The following is a 13,751-nucleotide window of genomic DNA, read 5'->3' as shown; positions in this document are numbered from 1 at the left end:
TGCTTCTTTCAGGAACGCCGGGATGTACCCTCATTAGCCTGTCGGAATGTGGAGAGTTCCACATGATTCAGTGAATTCTGGGGGGCGGCTCTGAAGACCAGAGATTTTAGGAACCGGTGTTTTCCCGACTGCAGGACACAAACTCAGTCACAGATGCTCCCTGAAGGTAGCCCTCCTGAAGACATTGTATTGACTAATTCAAGTTCTTAAGAGCACTTTCCAGATACATTTTTCCTCTTTGTATTTTATGACTATACTTGTTCTCCTGGTATTTGCTGAATAGGAATTAAAAAGTAAAGGCAAACATTTCAAAGCCTGGAAATACTCTTCAGCATAAAATAAAGAGGGTTGTTCTCACAGATTGTTACCTAAAATGTTATTAAAGTATTCTCAGTAGTCTTTCAAAGTCCTCTTTGCCTTGGTCTTCACTATTAGATGTAAGAGAAAAAAGTTATGTTAGCGTTTGCTTTCCTTTGGTGATTGTCAGCCCTTCCAAGTTTCCTGTTACTGTGAGCAGCAAATTGGTCACTTGTTGGGGACTGCTCTGCAGCAAGCACCTTTTTTTTTCAAAAAGTGCTTTAATAAGGTGTTTCCACTCATAGCGTAACTCAGGTACTGCTCAGTAGTTCACCAGTTTCTGGCTAGTCAGTCTTTATGACTTTTGCTTTATTTGTGAGTTACTGAGGACTTCACAGAGTTGTTCTGGAAACTATATGAAGGGATATTTCAGATCTCAGAGCATGGTTAGATTTGGTTACTTCTGGCTTTGTGCAGCAGGGACTCGGACATCCAGTTGCAATGCTGATATAAAGATGAACCCTGGATTTCAGCTGTGCCAGGACATTTCTTCATTCTGTCTGTGGAGAATATTTAATTTCAGCCAGGATATGCCTGCAGTGGGTTCACCTTGACTGGGCAGCAGGACTCCTCGAAGATGCTTCACCACTTGCTCTGCTCAACAGAACAGGGGAAGAAAATGAGGTGAAAAGCTGATTGACATCAAGACAAAGGCCAAATTGGGAAGGAAAAAAGTTCATTCTCTAATTGCTCTTAGCAGGTGATGTCTGGCTACTTCCTGGGACTATGACCCCAGTAAATGTAGCAGTTGCTTTAGAAGACAAACACCTCAATAACAAAATTTCACCACCTCTTAGCTTTTGTTTTTCACATCATGTGGTATGGAATGTCTTTCTGGTCAGTTTTAGCCAGCTGGCCCAGGTGTGTCTCCCTTCCCAGCCTCTTGCACACTCCAGGCCTGCTGGCCTTTATGGGACGTGTTGGAGAGACAGCCCTGTTGTCACCTAAGCATGCCTCACCAGGAGCCCAGCACTGGAATGGTCTCAGCCATTGTGGCTACAAACACAAAGCACAGCTGTTTGAATGTTAACTTCATCTCAGCCAGACCAAATACAATGCCACAACTCTTGGATGGCCTGTTTGCCAAACAGGTAATCTGAATCCAGAAGAAGCTATCTAGATAATTATGTCATTTCCTTCTGACCTCTACACATTATTTTTTCGGCTGAGCTTGGTGGTTGAAGTCAATGAATCCCTGACTTCTCTGTGTGTTTGGCTTCATAAAATCTTCCAAGATTTGGCAGAAAAAGAAGTAATGGAAATACAACAAGGAAAAAATAGAAAAAATAAAGTTGATAACATTTAAAGGAATAGAGTACACAAAGAATAGGGAAAAAAGCAAATAACAGAAGAAAACCTCTAGAAGATGCAATGCCAACAATCAAACAGTTGATGATGGTCACCTTATTTATGGCAGAGGTTTAATATGTCACAGCATTGATTCAGCAGTATCCGACATTTTCTGAAATCCTTTGAGCCAAATAGAGAGACAGGACTACACCAGAACTCAATATTCCTATCCATGAGATCCTTGAGGAAACCACCTGTTTCACCACAAGATATAAGCATCCCCATAAGAAACACTTTTCTAAGTACATGTTTCTCTTCAGAGTACCTTTTTCACCCCCACTTTATATTGCTAACTTATTTCTGAGACCTTGACAGGGATGCATTAGGGCAGTTGCAGAAAAGACAGACACTGTAACAGTAGCAAACTGAAATTAGTTTGAAGAGTAAATTAATAATCAGAAGAAACTAAAGCCTTTAACCCTCAGAGTGCAACTATCCACTTGTGAAGGCATTCATATTTTTCTAGTTATCCCACACCATAAAAGCACCCTGTTGCTGCCACCATGGGCTTTCCCTGTATTTTTATTTGTGGAAATGGTGTGTCCACTCTAGCCTAGCCTCAGACTTGCAAGTCAGAAGTAAACAAACTCAGGACTTGAGTTACTATAATAATTAAAGAAGAAAGAAAATGGATATGGGTGCTGAAAAAAAAAGCTGTTGAAGATACCTAGGTGATAAGTGCTTATTCTGGGAAACTGTAATAATGGACCGGGGGCATGGGGTGGATAAGCAGAGTATGGAGGACAGCTGATAAGTGCACCTGCAGTAAGTGCAGTAATGCAGTTGTGAGTAAGGATCAGTGTTCTGCACTATGAAGGCAGAATGCTTTCATCTCTTTTGCTTTTGTCCACCAGGTGTCATCTGAGAAGCACATGATAGCTACTAAAGGCTTAGTTTTTGGGTTTGTTGTTGCTGTTGGGTGGGTTTTTTGTGGTTTTTTTTTTGTTTGTTTGTTGTTGGGGTTTTTTTTGGTGGGTTTTTGTTTTTGTGGTTTTTTTTGTTTGTTTGTTTTGTTTTGTTTTTTTTTTTAAGAAACCAACAGCAAGCTGCAAGCTTTTAGTGTCTGTGGATAGCAGAGCCTGCATTCAGCCCTTTGGCTGTCTCTATCCCTCTTTATGAGATGATCTGGCCCATATTGATATCATCAGCTTCCTGTTATTTGATGAGGACTGAGTGGTCATCACTTTTTCCTGTGAGTCCTGACCTGGAGTGCTGGCAGACTTGACAGCCTGGACATAGACAGGGTAGTGGCTCTGCAGCTGCAGAGCAGTGTCTGTGTCCCCCAGTACCTTCTCCTGCCAGTGACTAACTTGCCCCAGAAGTCAAAGAGGTCCAGACTTGACAATGGCATTTTAGAAATTAATTTTCTGTTCCCTAAATGAGTGCCTATTCCACTCACCTCAGCTCAGGTAGAAGGGAATTTGGTTGGTGGCATGGTGGCAAGGAAAGGTAGCTTGGCTATCATCTTTAGTACCCTGTAGATGTTCCAAAGAAACTAAAAGCACCAGATGTGAAAAGAGGCCTGGAGTCAGTAACTTAGTTTTAGTATGTGTTTGTAGGAGTGTTGGAATGCAAGCCTCTCTGAGTTCCTCAGAGAGGGAGATGGGTGCAGGGGTTGAATTAAAGCCTTTAGAGAAACTAAGATATATCAAACCACATAATAGATATGAAGTAGAAGTGTAGGTTTAAGTTTTAAGTAAATAGAAGTGTAAGCTGTAGTTTTAAGTTTAAGTTTTAGGTTTTAAGTAAGTAGAAATACATTCTAAGTGCCTTAAGAAACTGTACCAAGTAGCAAAGGCCCTAAGACTTAGTTTATAGTTCAGCAACTTAGCTCTAGTCATAACAAAAACATAGCAGAACCTTGCCACTAGAACAGATAGAATTATTAACGTAAAATAGATAAAACTACATGCATAAATAGATAGAACTATTCATGTAAATAGATAAATTTATTCCCATAAATTTGAAGTAAGAAAACAGGTAGTACATTTGCATAAATAGATTATACTATATACGTAGTTTTTTAGGTAAGAACTGACACTACTTTTGTACTACTTTCACACGTTAGAATCAAGTTCAGATTGGTTTAGAAAGAATGTTTTAGAATCATGTTTTTAGCCGATTGGATGTTTTATAAATAAAAAGCACCATAGTGGGGTACAATCATCATCAGCAACATAATCTTCAGCATCAGCTTCACCATCATCATGATCATCACACCATCAACACACTAGCAGCCACGAGGAGAAGAAGATGACAGAAGAAGAAAGAAGGAAAGAAAAGCTGTGGTCCCTGCTGCTAATGCCTGGAACATCAGACTGCTACTGCTGCTGCCCAGGACATTGGACTCTGTGCCTGAGAACAGCTGTTGCTGCTGCTGCTGTTCCTGCACGGAACCTGGAACTGTAGACCAGAAAGCAGCCTTTCAGCTGCTGCTGCAGCTTGGGACTCTATACTCAAAAAGCTTTAACACAGACTCTAACACCTTGAACTCTTTGCCTTTGAGACTGATATATTCATGCAGTAAACAACCTTAGACCCAGTAACAACCTTGACAACCTTGAGGAGAATATAGGTGGTAGGAATAATAAAAATAAAATTAAACAGCTGTATTTTAAGTATCCATTGAAATATCTGTTCAAGTAAACCACCCTCCCCTCCCCATCTGTACCCTCATTGAAATCTAGATTTCACATTAAAATTGAAATGGAAACCAAAGGGGAAAAGAAAAAAACCTTGGCAAAGTCCAAGGGTCCCAAGTGAACATAATTTTCCTTTTCTTCCCTTTCTCCTGATTTATAACTATATAAAAAACAACTGAATAATTATTAATTCTATTAATTACTTTTTCCCTCCAAATCTTCCCCTCTTTTTTTTTCCTGTTTTCTAGAATTTTTAATATGTTTTCACATAATTTCCGACTCTCACAGCTTTTGCAATTATCTCCTTGTTTATCTCCCTTTTCTCTTATAAAAGGAGAAAGAAAATGTTTCCCACAACTATACTTGAAAGAAACAAAAAGAGATAGTAGGCATGCCAGTAAACAAACACTTCCTAATGTGTCTTAAGTCTCTAAGGTTTTCTTGAAAATCATTCTAGATGTGATGAAAGTGTTAATTCTAAGTTCAAATCCCAGTGTTCCAAAATACTGCTCTTCTTAGATCTTGGCAAGCAAAGGACAGAAAAGTGCTCTGGCAAAATTACAGAAGATTTTAGTCTTTGCCAAACCTCAACACAGCAAAAAGTTGGATGCTGTCCCTGGTACACACTTGTACATTCAATCAACAACCTTAGCAGCTGCTTGTGTTGGGAACTGGCAGACTGTATAGGTCACACTACTACATCAGTCATGCTGGGGCTTTAAGACCTTACTCAGCAGCTGTCTCTGCCACTTTTTCATCATGAGTTTTTAATTTATCAGCTCCTATACTGCTTTTCTGTAACTTTTATTAATGCAGTCAGGTGTGATTGACTTTCTTAGGGCCTTTTGTTGCCCTTTTCTGAAGCTTCTGCAAAAAGCTGCCTACTTTGGGCTGCTGGGAGATTTTCTTCCTCCTGTCACCTGAAGGCCAAGATTTGACTAACTCAAGCCACACTGAGCAGCACTCCAAAGACCTCAACTAGTCAGAAACCAATAAATGAGAATGTGTTACCTATGTAATGGAGGGTTCTCTAGGGAAGTGTGTGCTGCAGAAAAGAGAGTTCCTAATGGGTACATTAAAACTCTTAACTTTTATGATTGCTTTTGTTTTTCTCGGTTCTGGTCCCTACCAGCTTGCTATAGTACCTATGAGCATTAAGTTATTAAATTAGTGATCAGAATTAGAAGGCTCAATTTAGAATGTAGTAATTCTATATTTTTTCTTTGTAGTTACTCTAAGTCCTTATGCTTAAGCAGCTGAAAGAGCATGTGTGTGACTTGTGACTGTATCTGCACAATCAGCACAGCAACACACATGTGTTAATCATAGCCACAATTTTCACCTCCATTATTCTGGTTATATGGCTGAAAGGTGCAAGACAAATTCACTGTTATTTAACATGTCTTTGTAGTTTAAAACAGGAACACATAAAGTCCATTTACAGCAAAACCCCCCTAATATTGTCCAAATTCAGATTAAAAAATAAACTTGAAATAGGGACAGCATTTACTGCTTTCATGGCCACCATAAGGCTATTGCAGTTTCACAGATTATTCCAGATTTCAGTAGCACAGAGTTAAACATTTGTGGCTTTCACAGATTTACTCTTGCAATGAAAATAAGCAGTTTGCTAGCAGGTTTTATTCATATTCACTGAGCTTTATTTGACCAACACCCATTTATCAAGGAGAAGCACCTTCCAGACCATATTAAATATTGCCTCTAATTTTATATCTGGCCTCAGAATAATTTGCTGGAAAATGTGGCAGTACATGTGCAAGAATGTACCAGTCTTTGCCAATATTAAGTCAAGTAAGTGTTTGAGCACAAGACATGGTAAAATTTTGTGGGTGTTATATAGGATCTTGATACTATTTTAGAGGAAGGGATTTAGTGAAGACCCTCAACATATTGCCTGTTCCACTGATCTTTCATGGTCTCTCTTGTGTAGCATACATTCTCAAAGTCATGATTCTGGGATAAGTATTCCTGATTTCTGTCCTGATAATGTCCCAGTGAAGTCATTAGGAATGTTGCTGTATGAAAAAGTTGACACAAATGATACTTGATGCTTTTGATAAGGTTTTGGACAGGTTTTTCCACCTGAAATACTACAGAAGCAGCACTGACAAGCAGTGAGATGGGAAACAGAGCTCAGGAGGTTTTAAAGGCCTTCATTTAAGCTCTTGTCCTAATTTGTAATTTTCCTTGATTTTAAAATAGTACTAGAACGAGAAGACATCCAGTAGAAAACTTAAAAGTGGAAACAGATAGGCAACAGGGCAAGGAGAGAGACCACCTGTTACAAATTCAGGGAATGATCCGGTAGTCTGCTGCCATTCCCACAAAACCGTGCCTGTAGCAATACCTTTTGGCACCTCATGATGCCACTCCTATGGTCCCAGCATAGCCCCAGGAAGCTGACACTATAATAAGAACGTGAAGCATACTCTGTGTCAATGAAGTTGCAGATGTGTTTGAAGACGATGATCTCTCCTCACATATTTAGCCAACAAGAAGCACAAAGTGGCATAGACCGTTTTATTTTTGTGTTGCCACTCCTGCATAGCTACCTTAGTAGGATCTGCATAGCCATTATTGATTTCTATCTGCAGTAGACAGAAATTAGAAAATAGTTTAAATTACCAAGAAAGTGAAAATAGATCAAAGGAAGATTATTTTTAATCATCTGTTGGAAACCTTCAGTGTCAGGTAAGGATTGTGGTAACAGGGATTGAAAACAATTTAATTAGTAAGAAAGTCCAGCCAAACAGAAGTCAGTAACTATGTTTTTGCAATTTTTTTTCTTTCCTATTTGTGTTTTTTTCTCTTCTTTAGATACCAGATTTTAAAGAAGAAAATGAAAGCAGAGCACTTTTGATTAGTTCCTGCCTGTTGGCAAAACTGCAAATTATCAAGCTGTTTTCAATGAAAATGAATAGGCTAGCAGAATATATAAAACACAGTCACTTGCATCTAAGTGAAGAAAATCTTTACATGAATAATGTGGTATCAAATATGCAAGGTGCTAGAGATGGCTGAAGTGAAATAGCTCACAGTGGAAACACAGCGATGCAGTGAGTCTGGAATACGAGATTTAGGAGAAAAAACCCATGCAAACATATGTAGAGTGTTTGTATAGTATGCTATCCTTGCTAACTGTGAGCCTGCACATCACAGTGTCTTTTAGTTAGATAATCCTGTCAGGACCCGAAATGTATTTGGTTGGACAAAAACAGCATTGTGGGGCACTGCAGAGAAAATGAGGGACACATGCTTGATTTCTCCTCAAACAAGCTCTTGTATCAGCCTAAGCCACCCTTCAGGCACTGATAAGGACATGCTGTTAGTCATACAATGAATTTTTTTTCCCTTAATGAAGTCTAAGAAAGAGTAATTCTGATGATTATGTGTCTGAGAGAAAATAGCCTGCATGAGAAAGGTGAGAGGCTTGACTATATGTTGACTATATCCCTGGCAGATTGGGACAAAAATATGTAGCACAGTATGTTTCCTATTAACAGACTGTTAATAGGAGAATTTGCAAGGATAATTAATCAGCAGACAGCCTGGGATAATTAGATGATTTTAGCTGTGTATGGCCCAAAATCTAAAGGTCAGGGTGAGATTACAAGTGGTTTTAATGCTGGTAAGAGTAATATGCTCACAAAGCCAGCTGCCAAACTGGTGTTTTTTGGTGTAGGCTGTTCTGTAATATTGCTAAAAATTACATGCACAGGTTTTCACTTCTTCCTGTGTTCAATGGGTAGTAATCACAGGCCCAATCTACTTCCCACGTAAATCTTCACAGGATACTTCTGAGCTCCACACAGATGAGTTACACCCAGAGCTAAAGCAGCACAAAAGAATGTTTTAAGTCACTGCTCCCACTGCCATTCGCCTCCTTGCCTTCTGGCTGAGTTGTCACTTCAGTACCCATGGGATGGGGAACAAAAAATGACCAGCTGGATACCAGGACTTTTCTCTTGTCCGAAGACACACTTCTGTATCAACGAATACACACTGTCAGTGCTACATAAATAAAAAAAATAGCAGCTATTACTCAAGGCAAAGAAAATACAGATGTGTGCCCTTTACAGATATTTAGCTGAAGTTGTCTTGAGAGAGGTATTAAATGCCTGAGCATACAATAGTCCATTTGGAAGCATATTTTTTGTTGGTACATGATAATGCTGGAAAACATCCTTCAAGTTCAACATTCCCCTTAGAAACTATTTCACTGAGCAATTCTGCCATTAAGCAAAATGTTATATGCTCTGACAGAACTTCTTAGGCAATTTTCTCCATTTCCAAGCTAAATTCATGTTTCTTTCTTTCCCCCCTGTGTCATTTTATTTATCAGAGAACTCCAGTAGGACTGATATACTGTCTCTCCCTCTGACATCTGTCAAGAGCCATTTCCTGTATACTTTCTTTTAGGGAGAGCATATCTGGATCCTGATCATTCCGGCTAGTCAGATTACAAAATCAGAGCCTGCCACTCTACTGAGAACTTTTAGTATCCCAATTGTATCCAGCAGTGCTGAGGATAATAAAAGTTTATGACAAAATACTGTGAGTTATCTGACGCTAGTGTGCCTAAGAGTAATTGTCTTTTTTTTTTTCTTTTTTTTTCTTTTTTTTTTCCCTCTATTGACGTTTTCAGGTTTTGTTTGCAAAGGGGTGGGGTTTTGTTACAGCAATGCACAGAGCACTCAAATGAGTACCATTTGCTAGGAATCAGGGACATGAGCCAAGGCACGCTCCTGCACTGACAATGCTGATGTAATGTGATTTGAAGAGTTCCCCCACATGGAGAACCATAATGCAGTGAGGTACACGCATTCAGCACGATCTCTGTGTCGGAGGCCTCTATTAACACAGCAGCACACACACTAGCATTTCACTACCTCTTCCAAAAAAAAAACCCAGTCCTTCTAACCTTCTGCTTTTGTGCCCTTGGCACTAGATGCTGCTATACATTAAAGGTCACTTTGTGTTGTTTCCCAAAGCCAGATGAATGGCCCAGAGGGATTTTCCAGTGCTCCCATCCCCAGGTGGCTAAGAGCTGATGTGTTGTCTATTCCATTCCCCAGCTGAGGGAACCCCACCGCCAGGTGTTGAAGCTTGTTCCAAAACAAGAGGCCATGTACCTGGAGATGGGTGACTTTGATGGGGATCTGGGACAATGAGTTCCACAATGGGGAACCTGGTTGTTCCTGCAGATCAGCATCTGTGGTTCTGTCTTCCATCCTGCCCTCAATCTCTTTCTGGGTGCAATCAGTGTGATGTGTGCGTCTGACTGCCAGATTATTTTTCATTTCACAACTGCTCTGATTGTGTTTGCACTTTCACAGGTTCCTGCAGGGGCGAAGGGACAGGCACAGTCCCCAGCCATGAAGTCAAAACAAAATGCTGCCTTTCAAATCTGATTATTATGTGTCGTATCTCAACTTACTCCCAGGAATATGCATAGGAGAAGTGACCAAAATGCTTTCATTTCATACAGCTTTTGTATAGCTTAGCTTTTATCTGATGAGATTACACTTGGGTGGATGAAGAGGCAGATGCTGACAGAGCCCTCTCTAGCACTGCTGCTGGATCACCTGCAGGAAATAAGAGTGACTTCTTGGCTGTGGAGACACCCTTTCACTCAGCCTGTGCCTGCCAGCTCTGTCCTGTCACATGTAGTGTTTGTTGGAGTCAAATCCTAACCGAAATGCCAAATCCTGTAACCAGGTACATGCATAGATAACTGGACATGGTTGAGGGGGTCTCCCATAAAACAGATGTTTGTGATCTGAGATTCCAAGGTACAGAGGAATATGTAACACAATCCCCATGCCAATACTAATTGGTAGCCTCAGGACACATTCTTGTGGGAACATACTGGTATCTATATATGGTCTGGTTTTAAGCACTTCCAAAAATGACCTTAACCATCATTCCTTGTCAAACAGCTCTATCTTATCTCTCTTAAAAGTATGTCTTCAAAATGTTTTATTATTTTTCTATGCCTGGTTTGCCAGACAGGTTGGAATGTTCTTTGTAAAGGTCACAGAAGAGCAAGGAAATGAAAAGAAAGATCACTGCTAGGACCATTGCTGCTCTAATCAGCAATTAGAGGAAAAAACGAAGGCAAGGGAATTTACAGGTGCTTGTGCAACCCCCATGTAACTCCTGAGACTTAATGCACAGGAATTAGTATTAACCCAAAACATAAGAATCAAATTCTTCCAGATGCTTTTTCCAGATTCATTTATAATAGTAAAGCTTTGAACATTTCAATCATAGTGTGCTTTTTAGTGAGTCAGGTCATGTCTCTCCATAGGTTCTTTTTCTTAGTTAGGCCCCATCTGACCAAAAAATGCTGCATTAAACTGTATCTAAAAGAAAGTGCAATACAAAATTGTACAGAATGACTAAACCCCAGACCTGTGCCTGAGATATTTAAGCATTTCTTCTGATGTGTGGAAAGCTTTCTGTGGGGTGCACCTGAGATGGTAGCTGCTGTCACAGCTCACCAAAAAGTTTGAACAGTAAATGCCATTTTCTGTCATGCTCCAGTCCTGAGGACATTTTCATTCCATGTTTGCCATCTGCTGGGTGTTCACTGGGGGGCATGAAAGGAGCCTGTGGAGTTCCCCCATGCTGTCCTGGCTTGGGGCAGCCGTGCACACAGCTGCTGTGGTGACACGACTGCTGGGTGCCCAGAGATGGACACCCTGAATATTCAGACATACTTCCTGTACTCGACCGGAAAAAAAAAACAACAAAACCAAAACCAAACAAACAAACCCCCAAAAAACACAAAAAACCCCACAACAAACAAACAAACAAACAAACACCCCCCAAAACAAACAAACAAAAAAAGGATAGACTGTTATACTGTTTTTTTTGTTGAGTATTTACCTGGAGTTGCAGAATGAACTCTTCCCCACAGTATCTCTACATGTACCTAGATAGTGGCAGTAACCTCTGTCTTTACAAACCCCTCTCTGCATTATACTCACCTACATTTCAGTATGTTACATTGCTTTACAAAACTGGCCTATTACTTAAAGTAAGACATAATTAAATTGAAATAACTTTCATTACAGTGGTTAAGGACTATTGGGAAGTAAAATCTTGTATTTTACTTGAAATAGAAGTGTTCACTATTTCCTTGCGACAAGGAGACAATGACCACTGAGTCTCAGACATGCTGTACTATGTTAACAGTGTATGAGGATCACATTTATTTTTGTTAAACAATTAATACCTTATACCTGCAGAAATACAATTTCTAAATCAGTTTGGATACATTGTCACGCACAAGTCCTTTAAAAATCTCTGCTAATCTGGGGTTAAATCATAGCTGTCTTTTCTACAGAAACCAGTACCATGGGGGAGAGATCCAGCTTGGGTTTTTTTGTTCCAAAGCCAAATGGACTAATCAGATATTCCCCTGACTGTAAAAACTAGTGATAGTAAATGGATACGTTTAATGCATTTGCATTAGTAATCCCAGTAGATATAATTAAAAAGCTGGTTTAAAGCAGTTATCATTTTCATTTGAAATTGCTGAGCAAAAGCCAGCTGTCTAAAAGCCAGAGACAGGTCAGTATTACAAATTTAATGCATTACTTGCAGAACTGCTCCAGAAAGCTGCGTAGTCTGAGAGTATTAATGACTGAGCCAGAAACCAGGCAGTAAACACTTTTCGTGCTTGTTGAATTAAGGCACTGAACTGCTATTATCTTCAAAATTTCCTAAATTGTTAGCAGACCAGTGGTTAGGGGTGCTTATATTTTGAATACAATGCAGTCTGATAAAAAGATTAATATAAAAATTTTAACTGAAAAAAGTCTTAACTGTCTTTCGGCAAACAAAAATAAGTTCATACAGGAAAATATAAAATGAATTCGGAAATTAATCAGATAATATGTTGAATTGGTCCTACAGAATGAATGCTCACCTTTTGAAAGTTTTATGCACAATCCAGAAATGTACAGGCTTCTGACTCTTGATGAAAATAGTAAAAGTTTTATTTCTAAATCATTGTAAAATTTGGTCTGTGGACAAGTAAGAATGTAACACCTGGACTATTAAAATGTGACTCAGAAAGAGAAAAATTAAAACTGCTATCCAAGCTGTCCGTTTCTTTAGTCCCAGGGACATTTTAATTTTTCTGGCCTTAAAGGTGTTCAAGAAATTTATCTTGCAGAAAAATCTTAGCACCCTTTCACAGTACCTAGACAATATCAAAATGTTGCTATAATGTCTGCTCTAAAGTGCATCAAACATCAAAATGCTTGAGCAGGAGCTCAAATGATGTAAATAAATATACAGACTTCTGCTTTCTAGATTGTTTTTACTCTTGCAGTTTGAAGGTACACTAACGTAAATTTAAGCATGCACTAAAATGTTGGATGCATTAAATAAGTCAACACCAGAAGTTATTGTCCCAATGCACATGACATTAGGGTCACAAGAAGTACTTCACAGGAGAAGACAAGACCTGCCTTCTGCTCTTGTGTGTGGCAAATTGCTCAGAGGTGGTGGATGAGCCTCTGAGGAGCAGCCTGGGAGGGAAACAAGAAAGGCAAAAGCTGCTAGTAAACCACAGCCACAGCTCATAGGAGAATAACCCCCTGCAGCAGGGTGCCCATCATCACCTGGAAGCTAACACTGGGACAAATCCAGATGCTGCCTCCAGAGGCTGCTGAAGGGCTGAATTGTTGGTTTCTGGTGGAAATCTGCTCTTGGGTTGGTCACCACCTGGAGACACATGGCTCTCCCAAAATAGCTTCCAAAGCTGATGAACTGACTCACACCTCCAAAGCACACATATTTGTCTGGGATCCCCTGTCAGGCATCTGAGAGATATTTGCAGAAAAGGACTCCATTGTTGTTCTCTGCATCACATAGCTCTTGTTATGAATGATATATTCTAAATTTAGCATTTTGATTTCTTTAGCAGCAAAAGATTTAGCTTTTATCTTACCTGTTTTTTTGTATTTTGTTTTGCCAGCAGTGGCCAAGCCCGTTAGATGTTAGAGGAAAGACCTGATCCTCCTAAGTAAAATATAAATTTCTTATAGCAAATAAAAAGGGTCATTAGACATGGATCATTTTTATTTCTTTTGATTGAGTGCAGTTCATAGCAGACATAAAATTATTTAATTCAGGTCAATCTTTCTGCTGGCTTAGGAAGCTGCAAATGTGCCAAACATCTTCTTCCGGCTTGACCAAACAATATCAGGGTTTTAATCTTTGGGTATATATTCAACTTCCCTTGTATACCAGCATTTTCTATGCATAGTGGGCTAACTCTGATTTAATCAGCACCTTTTTTGGCTGGTATTCTCCTGTTGACTTTTAAACAGTTGATCTAGTAGATCCAGCTAGAAACTGTGCAAT

This window comes from Passer montanus, unplaced genomic scaffold (genome assembly GCF_014805655.1).
Source record: "Passer montanus isolate IOZ18808 unplaced genomic scaffold, ASM1480565v1 scaffold83, whole genome shotgun sequence".
Taxonomy (NCBI): domain Eukaryota; kingdom Metazoa; phylum Chordata; class Aves; order Passeriformes; family Passeridae; genus Passer; species Passer montanus.
This window is presented reverse-complemented; position numbering follows the sequence as displayed.